The following is a 19,033-nucleotide window of genomic DNA, read 5'->3' on the forward strand; positions in this document are numbered from 1 at the left end:
GGTTCAAAGTTGAGATTTGGGCCCTTGGACAAGCTGTGTAATTTCTCTGAGCCTTAATTCCTTATCTGGAAAATGGGAATAACGATATTTAGCTTACGGGCTTGCTATGTGTGGTAAACAATGCAGTCTATAAAATCACCTAGCACCGGGCAGCAGTATAATATGTCACACTAGAGTGGTCAACTTTAATAATATAAGCAAAAACGAGTTTTTTGGGGAATAGCCAGAGGAACTGCAATTCTGGATACGCCAACCATGGCAGACCATAGGCAAATCCAAAGAACAAGGAACGGGAACCTGCTTTTATAGCGAAGGGTGAGGGAGGTATTGTGAAGGGCTATTATAACCAAGGAGTCGATTGGAGGAAGCTGGGAGTTCAAAGTATGGAGGCTTTTCATTGGTTGGGCTGCTACAGTTTATTATTGGCTGGGCTGGCCTTGGGCAAAGAGAAGTTTTCTCCTTCCTGCTGGATAGTAAAGTAGGCAAGACCTTTACTGTTTGGAGTAATTGGAGATGCATGGCAGATCATGAAAGCTCCCACTATAGGCCTGTTCTGACTCGAATTTTAGCTGAAGTGTCTTTAATTAACCCTAGTATATCCAGCGGTTCCACCTTGCCCTTCTTTTTTCCCCTACCCTCTTGAATCCCCTATGTTTATCTTCAGCTGTGGTGGCGGAAAGCTGGGAGAGGTTCCTAGTTATGCAGGGGCCGAGGTTCCTGGGGGACTCTCTAGAACCAACTTGGTATCCCACCAGTGTCTCTCTGCTTGACAAGTCAGTCTCTTACAAATATTCTTTGGTGATGTAAAATTCCCTGCAAGTTTGAAATTAGATGAGTTCCTTTTAATTCAAAGGTTGAGAATAATAGAAACCTAAAACACTGTCACTATCAGGGTTCTGATGAAAATGGTGTATAATCCTCCCTTTACAACAGAGTTTTGTCATTAATTCTCAAAAAAACCACAGACCCCCCCACTCCCCAACAAGCAAAGTTCAGTTTGATATGTTTCCAAGCAACTGCATGTAAAAATTCCTAAAACATAAAATGCTTTGAAATTTCTTTTTTTTTTTTTTTTTGGTTACAAATGGCGCTTATTGTGAAAATCAAACATTCTGAAATGAATAATTTAGAAAGGAAAGTCCTCCCATGAATGCATCCTCCAGAGACAGCTAATGTTCATGTCTGGTGTGTATCGTATCAGATACTTTCTGTTTGTGTACTAACATAAGCTGTACTATAAATATCATTCTTTCTATTTTTGTATATCTAACAGTAACAGGATCCTACTAGGCAACTTGCTTAGCAACTTGCTGTTTAAATTTAATAATATCTTGGACATTATTCCAAGTCATTAGATATAGGACTAACTCATGGTTTTAGTGACTATACAGAAATCTACAGTATATGTGAACCCTATTACTCCAATCCCTTACCAATGGCTGTTTGAGTCATGGTGTCTCTCCATTATATGCAATATCTAAATGGCAATTCTTAAACACAACTTTGTATAACTAGGCAAACATATCTACAACAGAAGTTTCTATCAGTGGAATTTCTGCAACAAAGTATATAAATGTTTAAAATTATAATTGATTTTGCTAAAATATCCTCCAAAAAAACCTGACCAATTTGCATTCTCACAAAAAGCACAGGAAAGTACTTATATCTCTACACTAAGATTTTTTAAAGGTTTTTATATTTAAAAAAAATATTTATTTATTATTTGGTTGCATGGGGTCTTAGTTGTGGCAGGTGGGCTCCTTAGCTGCGGCACATGAACTCTTAGTTGTGTCATGCGTGTGGGATCTAGTTCCCTGACCAGGGATGGAACCAGGGCCCCTGCATTGGGAGTGCGGAGTCTTATCCATTGCGCCACCAGGGAAGTCCCCACACTGGGTTTTAATAATCATTTTTACCAGTAAGTGCAAATGATACATAACTTTAAATTTGATTAGTGAAGTCAAGACTCTTCAAATTTACTAGATTGTAAGCTCCACAGGGGCAGAAATTATTGTCTGTTTCCTTCACAGCTATATACCTGCTCAGAACAGTGCCTGGCACATAGTAGGCATACATATTTGTTTAATTAAGTAATGTTTATTTTTCTCTTCAGAGTGCTGCTTGTTCATGTAGTTTGCCTATTTTTCTATTAAATTCTTGGGGTTTTTTTTGGTCCCCTAAGAGCTCTTGGTATAATAAGTAACCATTTGCTGTGTGCTGCAAGTATTTTTTCCCAACTTGTCTTTTTATTTCTTGGTGCGTTTTGCCTTTAGAAACTACATTTTTATGAGTTCGAATGTATTAACCTTTTTCTTCAAGCTTCTTTCATGCCTAGTTTTTTTCCACTGCACAATAAAAACAAGATTCACATAGGTTTTCTTCTTGTTCTTTCAACATGGGCTTAAGGGTTTTGTTTTGTTTTCATCTGATATTTCTATTTGGTGTCTACTGATTGGAAAAATGCACTGTATAGAATAAAAAGCACACAGGTAGGGAATCACCAAGTTAGAGAGTTCAAATTTGTACCTAAACACTGACACATTTTTATTTTGGATTTTTTTTTTACTCTCTTTCCCCAAACACATAAAAATAACTTTGTTAGTGCCTTTTTAAAAATTACAAATATTGCTCATGTACATTATAAATACTTCAAGTTAGATAGATTTAGGGTAAGCAGCAAAAATCCCCTTTCTTTCTCTACCCCTATAATTCTAGAAGAAATCTCTGTCAACATTTTGGTGTGTAGCCTTCAGGACTTTTTCTTATGTACTCACAAGTATATACACACATACCAGTGGTCCTTTATTTTTCTGCTTGATATAAATGGATCACACCGTATGTGTTTTATGAATGTAGAACTTCTAAAGCCAATATACTGTAGCTGTCATCATATCAGTATATGTATATACATATTTATAATAGCTTTGCAATAGTTGCATTCATTACTAGGATATACTACCATAATCTAATTAGTCACTTTCTATTCTTGGGCATTATTTTCCTGTTTTTAAACATTACAGGCAATGCTGCTGTGACCATCCCCATACATATTTTTGTGTTCCTGCGTAATTAGTTCTGCAGGATGGAGTCCTAAAAAATGGAACTGCTGATTTGAAAGGTACATGCATTTACAGCAGACTGGAGTTTGCGAAATGCAGAGAAGCCTTTGTGCCACTCACAGCCCACTGTAATGACTCCACCTTGCACTCTGCTTCAGGAGTGCTATAGAAAATAGCTTTTTGCTTTTTGTTTTTTTAAGCATGAAGTTTTGAACATGAAAATATAAAACAGTTAATTATTTGAGTGTAGGTTTACGTACATTTTGCCCAGCAATTCCACTTTTAGGGATCCATCCTATAACAACACTCCCAGGAAGTGAAGTAGCATAAGTTCAGCTCCATAAACCAGTTATGATGAAAGAAAGCTGTTAAAAATGTTAAGTATCATTAATGCGCTAAGTGAGTGCTCTGAGTAAAGTGACCCAGATATTTTGTCTCAATTATCAGTCATGGGACTGGAAATTAGGAGAGCATCTCCACAGACAGATGGGAAGGGTGAGACATCTCTCTTCTCTCCTGTGAGGTGGCACATCAGCTGGGACAGTGGTCCAGACTTCTAACATTTCTCAGGATTGAATAAGAGCTCTGAGCAAGCTGCTCCAAGATACAGCAGCTTTGTCCACTGCTCCCACCCCCTCGCCCCGCCCACACACAATTCGGGGAGGTGTCCTACCATCTGGCGGTCTGTGCAGGGAGCTACCCAACAACCAGAAGGGCCAACCTCTTTTCGTTGTCGGGGTAACTAGGAGTCAGGAAGAGATCTCAGTTCCTTTCCCTCCTGGTCCTCATTCCTAGATCACTTGGCTCGAGGCCAGAACTGCCTTCCAGGGAGATAAGTCAAGAAACTTTAGCATAACCACCGAATTGCCCTCTAAAAAGGAAGTAGTACTTTACAGTTACTTGAATAGCTTCCTTGCCACCTTTGCTGGAAACTCACTAATTGACTCTTCAATCTTTTTAGTTTTTGCCAATCTGATTTCTCATTACTGTCTAGTTTTTCTTACACAGTGTTATGATAAAACAGACACTAAAGTTTTTGCACATGTTTGTGGACTATTTGTCTTTCTTCTGTGAATTGCTTGCTTATGACCTGTGTCCTATTTTTAAATGGGTTGTCTTTATTGATCCACAGGAATTCTTTATATATATTCTGGATATTAACCCTTTTTAATAATACTGCAATTGTTTTCCATCAGTTGTCTTAATTACGGCTCCCACCACATAGATATTGACATACTCATGTGCTTAGAACTTGCTGAACCCCAGTTCCACCTTCTCCCTTCCCCCCCTCTCCAGCTTGTGGAAGGAGAGTAAATGCAGTTCCTGACAACTACTGGGCCACTAAGACCTCTGAAACCTTGACAGGACTAGTAGAATAAGGAGAATAAGGAGAATAGTAGAATAAGGAGACACTATCATTTATGAAGTGGCAAATAAGCTTTCTGGTAGATGTGAATTCCTTTTTCATGAACTCACAATACTGGGGAAAACAACACAATGGTTATTTATATATGCAAACGTGTAGCTGAGCCCTTGCTCTGGAATGGAGATTTGGAGAAGATTGGGCTCTGCTTGAAAGTACTAAACTGCCATTTGCTAAAGCAATAGTTTTTCTACACTGTAGGCAGACTCACAGCTCTAAGTTAGGATTTAGACTCCTTACACACTGGCTTATTATTTTTGAGACGCACATGTCCTCGATTTTTTTTTTTTTTTTTTTTGCCACACCACACGGTGTTTGGGATCTTAGTTCCCCGACCAAGGACTAAACCCATCCCTGCAATGGAAGTGCGGAGTCTTAACCACTGGACTGCCAAGGAAGGCCCTGCACATGTTGTTTAAATAATTGCTTGCAGGAGATAAAGACAGGGCTGGCAGGATCTTTACATAGAGTTGGAGGAAGGATTGTATGTAAAAAGGGTTATCTTGGTCAAGCTCAGTCCTGAGTCAGATATCGTTTAAAACCGAACACCCCAAGATTTGAGAATGTTACGAAAACTTTTTTAAAAATTATTATTCACTTATGAGGGGATACTGTGCGAAAGTGGCCTCTTTTCACTTTGTGGGTATCTCCAGTCCTGGGGTTCATCTACTATGATCTGATGTGACTTGCTGACAGCACACCCCTACAAGTAGGTCTCTTCTGCATGGAGTAGACAGTCCTACATCAATCATGCCAAGAAAGCCTGCACTTGGGACGGGGCATGAGAATTTGGAAGGCAGGCTGTACACTGGGGTGAAGAAGAAATACTACTTTCTTGAACCTTACTCTAGACTGTGATTCTACAGAGTGCTGAATGGTACCCCAGGGTAGTGCGGGGAACGTGGCTTTCACCTGTCCCTGGATACCCTGGGACACATCCCATGAGACAATATCATTTTAATTCAAAGAGATTGCACCATCCATAATCTAAAAACAAACCTAGCAAACAAGGCCAGCCCTATGTGTACAATGCCTAAATATTATGATTTCAGGGATCTTTAAAAGACCCTGCATGTCCCAGTAGTCCCGGCCCTTCCCTTCCCACCTTATTAGAATAAATCTTCTACACAAAGGCTGACTTATAGTCACATTGTGAAAACATCCCTCCCCCCCAAAAAAAGTTACCAAAAACACTATCCCAGAGACGGCTACAAATTCACCCTGCTTAATTCTTTATCACCCTCCACAAGAATTCAAAATTTTTACATAGTTGCAATAATGTGCCCATGCAATAATGTATCCTGCATTAAAAAAAAAAAAAAAAACTTTTACAGGTCAAAAGCCCTTACCCCAGATAGTTACATAGTGACATGACATTCCGGAAAGAAAATTGATTTTGGTTCCGGGCACTTTCATTTGAATCACTGCTCCAAAATAGGTGGTATGACCTTGGGCACATTACTTAACCTCTTGACCCCATTTCATCATTTTTAGGATGAGATTATTCTGGTTTGCAGGATGAATGAGAGAAACAGACATGATACATGGAGGGTAGCTGACTCATGGTGGGAAAGGACTGGCAGCTAATATTCCTACTTCCTGGATTGATGTTTCTTTTGAGATGAGCGCTGTGCTGAGAATTCTCTATGTTATCATCTATTTTAATCCTAACAACCCCTGAAGATAGGTTGTACTATCTCACTGTAGAGGTGGCCAAAAGGAAGTATACTGAGGTTAAGTCACTTGCTCAAGGTCACACTGCAGGCCAAAGGAGGAGGTGGAATTTGAATTAGGTTAGGGTGAACAGTGCCTTCTTGGTCACTGACTATGAAGAAGCACAAATGTCACCTAAGAACAGTGGATTGCCTCTCCCCTTAGCACATGACGTTGCAGATTAAAAAACCCTAGGAAAGCCAGAGGGGAGGAGGTATACCACTGCTTTAATTCTGAAAATCATGAACAAGAGAAGGGTAATAAACTCAGGAGAACCTAAAAGAGCAAAGTAACCTCAAGAAAAATGGGCCCAGATGGACAAATTCCCTAAACATCTTTCACGACTCTGATGTCTCAGGAACCACCTTTGAAATGACAAAACCTGTGTGGGTTACTTCACAGGCAATTTGTAGAAAGGGAAAGGGATAGGAATTTTCTGAACCCTCTGGGTTTTTTGATAGGAGAACTGGGAAAATAACAAGTGCTGCCTCCCAGGGCTGTTGTTAAAATTAATACAAATACCAGAAGGTCCATCACAGACGGAGGACTTTGTTTCAGTGCCTGACACATTACTCACTTTGAATTGCACCCAAGTCTGTGGCTCTTCTCCCTGGGGTCATTTGATGGCATGTGATTTATATCACAAACACTGAAATTTAAAAAGTATTCAGAGGAAAGAGATATGGGGACATATGTATATGTATAACTGATTCACTTTGTTATAAAGCAGAAACTGACACACCATTGTAAAGCAATTATACTCTAATAAAGATGTTAAAAAAAAGTATTCACAGCTATCCAAGTATGAAGACGCTTTTCTCAAGGGAGACCTACTTTAATAAGAAAAGAAAATGCATGTCTCACCTTTGTTCTTCTCCCTGAAGTAACGTTTCTTCCAAAAGATAAAAAGCACTAACACATTTGTCCTTGAAGGGCCGAGCCCAGGAATTCTGGTCTCTCTGAACACCCTCTCCCTTCCTGCTGGCGACCAAACCGCCTGCCCCGCCTCGTGTCACAGAAGTCCCTCCACGCGCCAAGCAAAAAGTGTTTACTTCTGCCGCCTGCCAGCCCGGCGGGGAGGGCGGGGGAAGCACCCGAGGTGCCCCTCACTTTCGCCCCTGCAGCTTTCCAAACAAACCAGGGCGGGATGGGAGTGTCTTCTTGGCTGTGGAACTTGATCCTCCTACCTTGTCCTGAAGCCACCCGCCGCTTTACCCCGGCCCCCTTCGCGGTGATTTTCCTGTCCGGGACGCCCGGAGAGGGCGCGCGGCTGGTGTCCGCCCAGCCGGAAAGGTAGGGGCTCGGCCGCGCTCCCACCTAGCCGGCCCGGGGAGCCGGGACGGGGAGCCCCACCAGCTCCCTCCGCATTGCACCTTCCTCCGCGAACTCGGGGGCGGCCGCGGCCACCACGCATCAGGCGCCAGCCGCCGAGCGGGAGGAGCTTCTCCGCGGCACCGGAGACGCTAGGCGCTTTCGCCGGAGATCCGAACCCGGGCGCGGCGGGCAGCGCACGCGCCGGCGGACGCCTGGGACTCCGGGCGGCGCCGCGCCCTTCCCCGCTCCCCCGCCGGGTCCGAGGGAGACTGAATCCCTCCCGCGCCGCCCCTTGAACCGCGCCACCTTCCTCCGGTTACCGCCGGCCGCGGGCTTCGGCGGCTCGATGCTTCAGGCGCCGCGGGAGAGGCAGCACCCGGCTGGAGCGAGCGGCGACGAGGGAGCCCAGAGCAGCGGGCCTCCGGCCCCGGAGCCCGGCACGCCTCTGCGGTCTTCGCGCCGGGGCCTCGGCGGGTAACTCTACCCCGCCCGCTTCGCTGCGGGTTTGTATCGCCGGGGGAGGGAGGTTGGCGGAGCGGAGAGATCCGCGGGCTTTGCAGCCCCTGAGGCTGAGGATCAGGGGCCGGGGGCGCGCCTCCACGCACCAACCCCCCCTCCCCCCAGGAGCCTGCGTGCGCTGGTCCCGTACCCCCGGGTTTAGGGAGTCGGGGGCGCTCGGCCCCAGGTGCTCTCCCGGGAGGGGCGGGAGGGGCGCTGGAAGCTTGCGCGCAGGAAAGGCCGACGGGGGTGATGGGCGCTTTGCTCACTATTGTTTGCCTGTAAAAGGGTCTGTACGCGAGCAGGGGCGAGAGGTCTGGAAGGTTCTCGCGTTTTACCTTAGAAAATTTTGCTAGAAACCCTTCTTCCCGTTACGGTGGAACTAGACCTAGCAAACCCAGCTCCGAGGCAATTTGGAGGAAAGGGCGGCGGTGAGAAAATTTCCGTGACTTGGGCTGCCGTTAGTTTAGGGGGTAGGGGAGAAGACGCTTGTGGTTTTGAGGCGGATTGTTTCCGAGCTCCCTGGCGATCTCAGCCCCTGTGTGCTGTTCTTTTGGCTTGAAAGAAAATCTATCAAAAGCTATTTTCAGAAACTAAAAACAAACCCAGAACAGTTTTTTGGGGGAGGGTCTTCAGTAGAAGGGCGGGGGGAGAGGTTGGGGACGGGGTTGGGCGTTGCTGTTCAAAGATGATGGTTCAGAAACGGTTCTTGGGAGTGGTGATGAAAAAGATCATCTTGCATGCCAGCATATCAGAAACTACGTAAACTGCAGATTCTAAACTCAGCAAAGCCGCGTGTGCTTAAGAGGAGCGCCGCCGGGGGTAGATAGTTAAGAAACTTGCCGATCGGCCAGAAGCCTGTCGCCCTCTGGCCCCAAGTTCACACTAACCTTCTGGTCTCTGATAGCAGCTTTTACAAGGCTAGCTTGGCTATTTGACTTTCCGGTCATAAAACCTTCTCTCCCGGCTGCAGACCATGAAACTATCTTTTTATTTATATGGAGATGTTAAATATTTAGGAGGATCTGGTCAGGGTGGCAGGTTATTTTCCCTTCGAAAGCATGCTGATTTGACATTTGTAAAGTGACTCGTTTTCGTACATTTGTAAAGTGACTCGTTTTCGTTTTCTTTTCCTTTCACCTACGACTGCTTTTAAACACGAAGATCTGCAAAGAGCCACTCTTAGATTGTTATCTATTGATAGTTTGTCGTCTCTGAATAAGGCTAATTGTCCCGGAGGTACTTTAGATAATGGCAACTTTGGTTTATGAGGAGAGAACTCTTCTAGAAACTGTGTTTTCCTGTTCTGGCTTCAAACTGTCCTTAATCCTGGAGGGGGAGGGGAGGTCTTCATTGGTTGCCCTTGGGGCTTCTCTAGAGCAATATTTTTAGCAGCTTCCCTCTCTGATTGCCACACCCGCAGATTGTACCGTGTCTCCGTATTATGGTGCAATAAAACAAGACTGCTGTTTTGATTTTCAGTAGATTTGTTAGAAGTACTCAATTTATTCTTATGCCACGAATCAATACAAATCTTCGGGGCTCAGAAAAGAACAGAGGAACAGTTTTGGCAGAAGAATGCCATTAAATGCTATTTTATTAAATCTATGCTATTTTATTAAATCTTCCCAACCACCCTATGAGACAGGAATGCTTAACCTTATGTTATAGTTAAAAAAACTGAGACTGCCCAAGGTTAAGTGACCTAGAATGGATCACAGGAAGGTCACTTCACCTCTGCCTTACACCATTCCAGGAAGCCTCTGTAGCAGACATTCTTCACCAGTTCTTCCATTCATTTGCATATCTTTCTCCTTTGCCTTCCACAATGCTCATTTATATACCCCCTGATCGGAACACAGATTCTTTTTTTTTCAGAACTATTTATTAAATCAAAGCAGAAATATATACAGAAAACATACTCTGAATAATGGCTACACATATAATTTTCAGCAGATACTTACAAATATTCATGTCCCCCTTTCTTTTGATTAATGTTTTTTTAAACATCTTTATTAGAGTATAATTGCTTTACAGCGGTGTGTCAGTTTCTGCTTTATAACAAAGTGAATCAGTTATACATACGTCCCCATATCTCTCCCCTCTTGCATCTCCCTCCCTCCCACCCTCCCCACAGATTAATTCTTAATTACCCCTCATGCTTGGCTTCTTGAGTAGGTGCTCTGCATACTTTGTCTTTCCTTCTGATTAGCTCCAGGCTTTCAACAATTAGTTATCGTCCATCTTCTCCACACCTTTGACATGGCCCTTGGGTGTGCTGTGTCTGGCCAGGTTTACAAGGTCATGTTATCTCCATTGGCTTATGTTCTGAACGTTCTTTTCATTCTGAATACGTGTATATTCTCACTGAAGTTCCTGCTCATCCTTCTTGCCTGGAAGAAATCTTCCCAGGGCTACAGCCCCACCCTCACAGCTGAAATGAATCTCTCCTGTTTCTCCCAAATACAGTGGACAACAGCACACACCACGGATTTCCAATCGAACCCTGATAAGTTAGAAATAAAAAGTATTTAGTTTGGAGTGAGCTTGATGTATGGAACAGGCTGTCTGCCTTGGACATTACAGTGTTTTCAGTAGAAAACTGTATTTATGATTCCATGTCAGGGTGTTGGAGGCACAGTTCCCTCACCACAGTGGGTTAGCAGGCGTCCTTTCCCATGATGGTGACTGAATTGGTGGAAGTGTCTCAGACTCGGTCAGGAACTTGGCTGCCATACAGTCAGGCTAAGAAGCGATAATATTATGGGGATGAGGTTATGAGGGTAAAAGTGCGGAGCAGTAGGATCTGAGTCTCATCCATATTTCTTTTTCCTTTTCTTCTTTTTCTTTGCGGGGGGCAGATCTTTTGGTCATCCAGCTTCCCATTTACTGTCACAACCTTCTGCATCTGATCAGGGCTTTCCTCTTCCTGGACCATTGGGAAAAGACGAAGGAAAGCACCCAACCCTTAGGAGATTTTCTTACCTTCAACACTGGAACGCTGAGTGAAGAGGATCTCTTCTTCTGCATTCTCTCTTCCCCCTTACACTTGAAACACAGTGGGCCAATGCCATCATTTCATCCAGTAGCACAGAGTAATGCTGGTCTTTGAAGAATTCTTTAAACACTGATTTACTTTTTATGTGGTTGGGAATGGAAAGGTCTGTGGGAGATGAGGGAATAAGGCCTCCAGATGAGGAAATGGAAAGGAAGCTGGAAATTTCTCCAAGGGAAACGGCGTTACTCTCGCCTTCATGGGCTGTGGAAGCAGGCCCAGAGTTGGTGTAGCTGTGGGTCATGGTCACTATGCTTTGATGGGGCAACGAGGGAGCAGAGAGTGGTTTTGCAGTGGCTCTTGCGTGACTTTCCACAGTCATCTATATGGTGGGACTTGAGATTTAACGAATATTTACTGCGTACCCACCATGTAATAGATGTTCTAGGTAGGTCATGCGGCGTTGAACAAAACAGATGAAGCTCCCACTCTTACAGAGCTTGTGTTTCTGTGGGAAATGGAATCAATAAACCAGATACAAATAAATGGAAAAACGTTTTTCAGATAGAGATGAGTGTTACAAAGACAATGCAATGTGGGCGCGTGCCAGACAGGGCATGGGGGAAGCCAGTTTAGAGCAGTCAGAGAGCTGCTGTGAGGAGGGCATATTTGAAGTGAGATGTGAATAATGAGAAGGACCAGTCAAGTGAAGAGCAGAAGGAAGAGCATGCTAGGCAGAGGGAACAGCAACTGCGAAGGCCCTGAGGCATAAATGAATTTGGGATGTCTGGAGGACTTGTAGATGGAGAAGAGTGCAAAAGGGCAAGAGAGGAGATGAAGTCAGTGAGGCAGGCGGAAGACCGCTTATGTGAAGATTTTAGTCTTAGAAAGGAGTTTGAATTATGTTTTTATTAGAATGGGCTGCCACTGGAGACTTTCAATTAGAGACTCAGTCTTCACCTGGTGGGCAGTGGGCTTCCCTGTTTCTCTCTCTCTCTCTCTTTCTCACACACACACATTTTCACTCTCAGTTTTTCTTCTCCCCATTAGTTGTCCATCACTGATTTCCCCTTCTTTGCCCTAGGTCAGAGCACAAGCATATCCACACTGAAAAGCAGGGCTCACAGGACTGTGGACAGTGTTCTTCTTAGAGTGAACACTGTCCACAGGACTGTGGACAGTGTTCTTCTTACCCTCTGAAATAAAGTTTCAAGCGTGAAACTCCCCATCACTAGCTCTGATTTCTTAGCCTCTCTCCAGACTGAATATCTAGTTGTCTCTAAGTCTCTGGATTGGCTGGTGACATCTGAAACTAGATACTAAGAAGTATCTAGTCAAATCAATCATAGTTGGTATCTTTTGCAAGACAATGATTGTCCCAAAAGGGGATATTCTGTGTAACAAGAAGGTCTTGCCTTTTCCAAAGCTCCCACTCTCTTTCCCCAGCCTATGCAGTCTGATATGAGAGGTAGTTTCAGTGGAAATGTGCAGGACTCTTATAATAGTTGCCATGGGACTGGACTATGCCTTAGAAATTTCATTTCTATTGTTCTTTGTAGATGATCTTGTCAGTCTTAGAGTAACACTTAAATCATGAAAGCTTATGTCCAAGTCGATATCTCCTAGTAGCACTGGTTTATCAGAAATGAACAGAAGCATTTTATCAGTTATCCTTTGATTCCAGGATAGCTCATTATTGCCAGTACATAACTCTCTGGGGAAGCTTGGTATATTCTTTAGAGAGAAAATTGCTTTTGAGATTATTTAGCCAGATGCCCTGCTCATTTATTAATTTACATACTTAACATACATAGTATAATTTACATACTATTTCATATATAGCACAACTCACTTTCAGCTTTTCATGTCTGTTTCTGTCTGATGTAGTGGCATAAAATCTGAAACACGTTTCTGTTTGAGAGGGCAGCAATTATGTCTTGTCTTGTTCGCCCCTGTGTCCTCGGAACCTGGTGTGGTGTCCAGAACACTATAGATGGCCATGGATTAACTCACAATGTGACTATATTAGCTCAGCTGTAACATCTTTATAACTCTTAGGATTATAACTATTAGTGTCATCAATTTGTCATCTCAGAAACTTAACACGTTGGAGAAGACAGGTGAAAGGTGAATTCATTACTGTGGATTAGTCTATGTTAATTAAAACTCTTCTGGTTTTGAAACTCTTCTTTTTGAAAATAATATAGTATACTTAGGCTGACACGTAAGAGACCGGTATGTGAATATTATCAGGTGGATATTCTCAAATTTGTTTTCGTGTACAGTAAACTTTCAGAACAGTTTCATAATTCATAACTTATGATAATTTGAGTTGGGTTAGTCAGTTAGTTGGGTATGTGATTACATTAGTGAGGAAATAAGTGTGCCAGGAGCATGGATAATGGAATCATTTCCCTCTTTAATAGCCCAGTGTCTCACATCCATGATGTCATGCCCTTTAGTAGGCAGAGATTTGCACCGCTTGAGTTCCAGTGCTTATTATGATATTTCTTAGGTTTCTGTTATGTATCATTTTACCTAACTGGAGACACAACACAGATGCCCTGGGGATAAAAAGCTCTCCTCATTGAGATTGCCAGAGCTGGGAGGAGTCCCTGCCTGGCAGAGGGAACTGAGAGGGGCCCAGCTGTGGGCTTTTGCTGAGACTCATAGTGACAAAGTTTCTCACAAAGAACGGTGCCTTCAGAGGGCATTTTCCTGGTTAATACAGATATTCAAGGACATGCTGTTACATAAACAAAGCCTTCTTGTCTTCCAGCTGATTTTACGGAGTCTCCCTCCCCCCATCCCATCATATTTTAGTCCTCAGAGAAGTTATCAGCCCACTGCTTCAGACATCTTGGAGGAGTTTTCTTCTTAGGAAAGATTCTATTGCAACTATTTAGGCCAGCACCATAGAAGGTGCTGCTTTTATTAAAATAATCAAATAAAATATGTATAAAAATACAATATAAAGTATAACAAATGAAATAAAGTAAAATGAAATGCTTTTATTAAAATCTGTGCAACCCTTTAGTATGTAAGAGTCCTTCATGTATTAAGGGATAGAAGAGGCAAAGGTAAGGGAATATGTACATTTTCTATGTTCAGCCTAGAGCCAAAGAATAAAAGATCAGATTATTTTTTTAATTCCCTGACTTCTTTTTAGGGATAATATACAGCTAATATAAAATTAGATAATGTAATATATAATAATTATTATAATATAATAAAGATAATATAAAGTTATAAAACTGCACTTAAAAATTGAGAAATGGGTTATCCAGTTGCATTTAGACAAGAGCAATGAGATGATAATCCAGTTGCATTTCAACTGGATTTTCAACTTCTTTTCAGCAACAGCAACTAATTTAATTTATAATTTTATTTAATTGACAGACTCTGCAAGTTAAAGGAACTCTGTTGTAAATGTAAATGATCTTTGTAAGATGAAGAATACTGCTTTCAAGATACTTTTGATATTTGGAGCCAATATTTCAAGTAAATGTCAAAAGCAGTTAGCTAATCACTCTTGTTTGATCCCAGCTATGCTACAATTAAATTAGAAATAATTGGATTTTTTTCTTAAGCAGGATGTTAAGGGATATGTGTAATTTCTGATCATGAAGTACCTGTAAAAATGTTTCGCAGGCCCTGATTTTGGAGGACAAAACTGGCCCACCTATTGCAAAACAAAAACAACAACCCCTTCCACCAACTATTTTTACAGAATCGGTATGTAGGGCTCTTCTGCTTTAACCATAAGTAATATAATCATATTCTTATAAAAAGCTTCTACCCAAGTTCTCTACCTATGACCACCAATATTCCTGTCCACACACCTTTTATAATAGCATTCCTCAAGCATGGGTTTTATTATGGAAATTTTTTTCTGCTCAAAAATCCAGAGAATTTCTCCCACAGGTCTTTGAAGTTTTCTGCCATCTCCTGTTGCTAACTTTCTTTTCACTCTTCCATTTGCACTGCAGTCACTGCAAGCCTCCTGGCGCTGCAGCTTGCAAGGGTCCTTTGACACTTAGTGCCTTTCTCCTTCCACTCCACACTCCCCCTCCCCCATCCAAGCCAGGTGATTACCTGCCTTCGTTTCCCAGCTTCATGGCTAATAACTGCACGGCTCTGAACGCATTGCCTAACTTCTGTGAGCATCACTTTCTTTATCTGTAAACTTGAAATAATGCCCACATCACAGTTATGATAATTAGAAAGAAAACACGTATAAATAGTTCAGCATATTTCCTGCCAAATATCAAACATTTAATCAATGTTGTTACATTACTATTATTATTATAACTCTATTATTATAGCTGTTCTTCCTTGAATAGTTAAAATTTGACTTTCTTCAGAAAGTCTTTCTGTTTGGCCTTCTCTAGCTCTAATTTTTTCTCCAGTCTGTGTCCTCTTAGACCCTGTCTTCACTTTGGACTCTATTAATCTACTCATGTTGTATTTCTTTAATTATTTTTCAGTGAACAGCAACAAATATTTGGGCACCTATCATGTGCCAGGCACAGTGCTATTTACAACATAGAGATCCATGGGCATGCAGTGGAGGGATACAGTGTGTGTGTGTGTGCGCGCGCACACACACACACACACACACACACACACACACACACACACACACACACACACACACACACACACCCCACACACGGGCTTCAGGTGAAGATGGGGCATGAAAATCTGTTGGTTGAATAGCACTGTGAGTTTTTCAGAATAAACTAGGGTTAAGAAGTAAAAACTACTCTATTCAGATGTCCATTAAAAAATTAACATCTTTTTCTATAATATAAAAAATGATAGTTATAGTTTATATATTCTTTTTTTTAAAGAATGATATTGGAGGACAACTTCTTCAGAGCACTTCTTTTTTTTTAAAATTAATTAATTTATTTATTTTTGGCTGTGTTGGGTCTTCGTTGATTGGCTCGGGCTTTCTTTAGTTGCTGCGAGCGGGGGCTACTCTGTTGTGGTGTGCAGGTGTCTCATTGTGGTGGCTTCTCTTGTTGCGGAGCATGGGCTCTAGGTGCATGGGCTTCAGTAGCTGTGGACTGCAGGCTTTAGTAGTTGTGCCTCGTGGGCTCTAGGGCGCAGGCTCAGTAGTTGTGGCTCACGGGCTTAGTTGCTCTGTGGCATGTGGGATCTTCCCGGACCAGGGCTTGAACCTGTGTCGCCTGCATTGGCAAGCGGATTCTTGACCACTGCTCCACCAGGGAAGCCCCAGTTTCTGTATTCTTGAAACAGCTTTACATATGCTTTCTTCCTTAGAAGCTCCTCTATCCTCATCCAAATACAGGGTAAAGGTAGAAAAGGAAGTCTTCCTTGAAGAGCAGAATCCCACTAGACCATTCCAGTTTATGGCGGGGAGGGCAAAGGATGGGAGGGAACAATCCAGGCAGCAGGAACAGCATGATCAAAGGCACTGAGGCATGAAACTGTTGAGTAGGATGGAGAACTGTGCAGAATTTCGTGCTCATAGAGCATAATGTTCAAAATCAAGCATTTTGGGAGATGATGCAGGAGAGAATGTAGGGGTCAGCTAAATCAGACTCAGAGACCTATGGCCTATATGTTTACATCTCCCTATAAGGATACGCACTTGGGTAGGTCTACGTAGACAATTTTAACAAATTTATATATAACAATTTATAACAGTCAAATTCTGCACATTGCTTCTAAAGTTGCACTTGGATTTTACATGTGGCGTGGACTACATCTCTTCCATTTGCTGTTTCCATAAGAAAATGATGAAAACATTAGTTACCTGTCATATATAATTGATATTAGAGCTCTCATTTTTTAATAACTTAAGTGTTTGAAAGATAGAAATGTGAAGGAGTTCCCTGGTGGCCTAGTGGTTAGGATTCCAGGCTTTCACTGCCATGGCCCAGGTTCAGTCCCTGGTTGGGGAACTGAGATCCTGCAAGGCATGTGCAGTGCAGCAAAAAAAAAAAAAAAAAAAAAAAATTGTGAAGTATCATTTGAGACTTCTGAAGCCCGGGTTTCCGTATGAAAGTTGAGAGTAGAGAGGGACTTCAACAGGACAGAGACATCCAAGAACAGACCAGAGGACCATTACAAATTCGTAGCCTTGAAACTTTGAGTACCTCCCTAATACATTTCACACCCAAGAGCTCCACAGCATCGTCTTCTATAATTATGTGATTGATAATTTGTGTGTACAATTTGATCAATATTTGATTTTTATTTCTTTGCATTGCAGTTAATGTTTGGCTTCCTTTTCCCCCTCTCCATTCCCTTTTTTTACCCCTCTCCTCCTCTCCCTCCCATTTTTTTTTTTTTTTAAAGAAGATGTTGGGGGTAGGAGTTTATTAATTAATTCATTTTATTTTTTTGTCGTGTTGGGTCTTCGTTTCTTGTGCGAGGGCTTTCTCTAGTTGTGGCAAGCGGGAGCCACTCTTCATCGTGGTGCGCGGGCCTCTCACTATCACGGCCTCTCTTGTTGTGGAGCACAGGCTCCAGACGCGCAGGCTCAGTAGTTGTGGCTCACGGGCCTAGTTGCTTCGCGGCATGTGGGATCCTTCCAGACCAGGGCTCGAACCCGTGTCCCCTGCATTAGCAGGCAGATTCTCAACCACTGTGCCACCAGGGAAGCCCTCCCCACTCCCATTTTTAAGGCAACATTCAGTTTGGTTTTCTTTTTAGTTAATTTATTTTATTCTATTTATTTTTGGCTGTGTTGGGTCTTCATAGCAGTGCGCAGTCTTCTCATTGTGGTGGCTTCTCTTGTTGCGGAACATGGGCTCTAGGTGTGCGGGCTTCAGTAGTTGTGGCTCGCGGGCTCTAGAGCGCAGGCTCAGTAGTTGTGGTGCACGGGCTTAGTTGCTCCATAGCATGTGGGATCTTCTTGGAGCAGGGCTCGAACCCGTGTCCCCTGCATTGGCAGGCGGATTCTTAACCACTGAGCCACCAGGGAAGCCCCATCAGTTAGTTTTTGATACATCAATATGTTATTTAGAGCTTATGCAATGTCTGATGTTAAATGTCTGAATTATATTTAATTCTAGAAAATCTAATGTGTTTTTATTACAGAAATATGTTTTCTACAAAGTCTGAGTGGTGTCCAGTGTAGTTTAACTCTGTTTTTTGGTGTTGATTTCTCTTGCTTAGGAATTAAGCAATAGGACTGAAAACTCCCTAAACATAAGAGTGTAAAATTCCCAGAAGAAAATTAGATGCGAAAGAAAAAAAAAACACTGGAATTTACTTGAGGTGTAATTAGCCTGAAAATGGAATGTGTGGGAGAGGTCCGCAAGGAGGCTAGGAAAACAGAGGGCAGATCAAAAAGTGTCTTACTGCGTTTCCAGCACTACTGAGGGAAGAATGTATCCTTATTATAGGTCTGTGGTTATCAAACAACTTTTCTTATCACCCAGGGATTTGCCTGTAGAAGTTGTCAATCTTCCAGTTTAAATATATGTACTCCTTGGCTCTTATATTTTTCTCATTATAAGTGAATTACTTTGACATTTCCATTTATACACCAGCTCCTGGGAGTTGAACATCTCAGGTAAACTGACCACTCAAATGTCTGAACCAGCACAGCTGAGCAGCCAACTCTTGGGTTGGGGCTTCTCCCAGGTAATGCCTTTTTCTGAGGTTCTGCCTAGGCTGCCAACACCTCTATTTCTTGGACGGCTCCAATTTCTCTCTCTCTCTCTTTTTTTTTTAAAAGTAAAGTTCTTATGGAAATATATTGGACATACAGAGGAATACACAAACCATCTAAGTATAGTTCGATACGTTTCCTCGCAGTGAACACACCCACGCTACGTGCCTCTGGATGAAGAGCTAGAACATTACCTGCCCTCCAGGAGTGTACCATGTACTCCCACACAGTCACTGCTCCCCTCCTTGAATGTAACCACCATTCTGACTTTCACCACCATAGGGTAATTTTATTTTTCTTTTCCTTTTTTTTTTTTTTTTTTTTTTTTCTACCTATTTTATTTTATTTTATTTTATTTTTTTTAACATCTTTATTGGGGT

At 42.4% G+C, this 19,033-nt stretch overlaps 1 protein-coding gene across 13 annotated transcripts in view; it reads left to right on the forward strand.

Annotated features, from left to right (window-relative positions):
• Positions 1–19,033, forward strand: part of ST3GAL6 (ST3 beta-galactoside alpha-2,3-sialyltransferase 6) — a 103,619-nt gene that overhangs the window by 13,602 nt on the left and 70,984 nt on the right. For 4 of the 13 annotated variants that reach the window (XR_003432156.1, XR_003432149.1, XR_003432157.1 and 1 more), the window contains exon 1: positions 7,900–8,012. The exons of 2 other annotated variants lie outside the window; for them this stretch is intronic. The gene's annotated coding sequence lies outside the window, so the exon portion shown is untranslated. Of the gene's footprint in view, positions 1–6,972; positions 7,489–7,873; positions 8,013–19,033 lie in introns of those variants that run through there. 7 more of the 13 variants (XR_003432170.1, XR_003432159.1, XR_003432167.1 and 4 more) reach the window with 7 other exon arrangements.

This window comes from Aethalodelphis obliquidens, unplaced genomic scaffold (assembly GCF_003676395.1).
Source record: "Aethalodelphis obliquidens isolate GAN/ISIS:26980383/991018 unplaced genomic scaffold, ASM367639v1 scaffold1, whole genome shotgun sequence".
Taxonomy (NCBI): domain Eukaryota; kingdom Metazoa; phylum Chordata; class Mammalia; order Artiodactyla; family Delphinidae; genus Aethalodelphis; species Aethalodelphis obliquidens.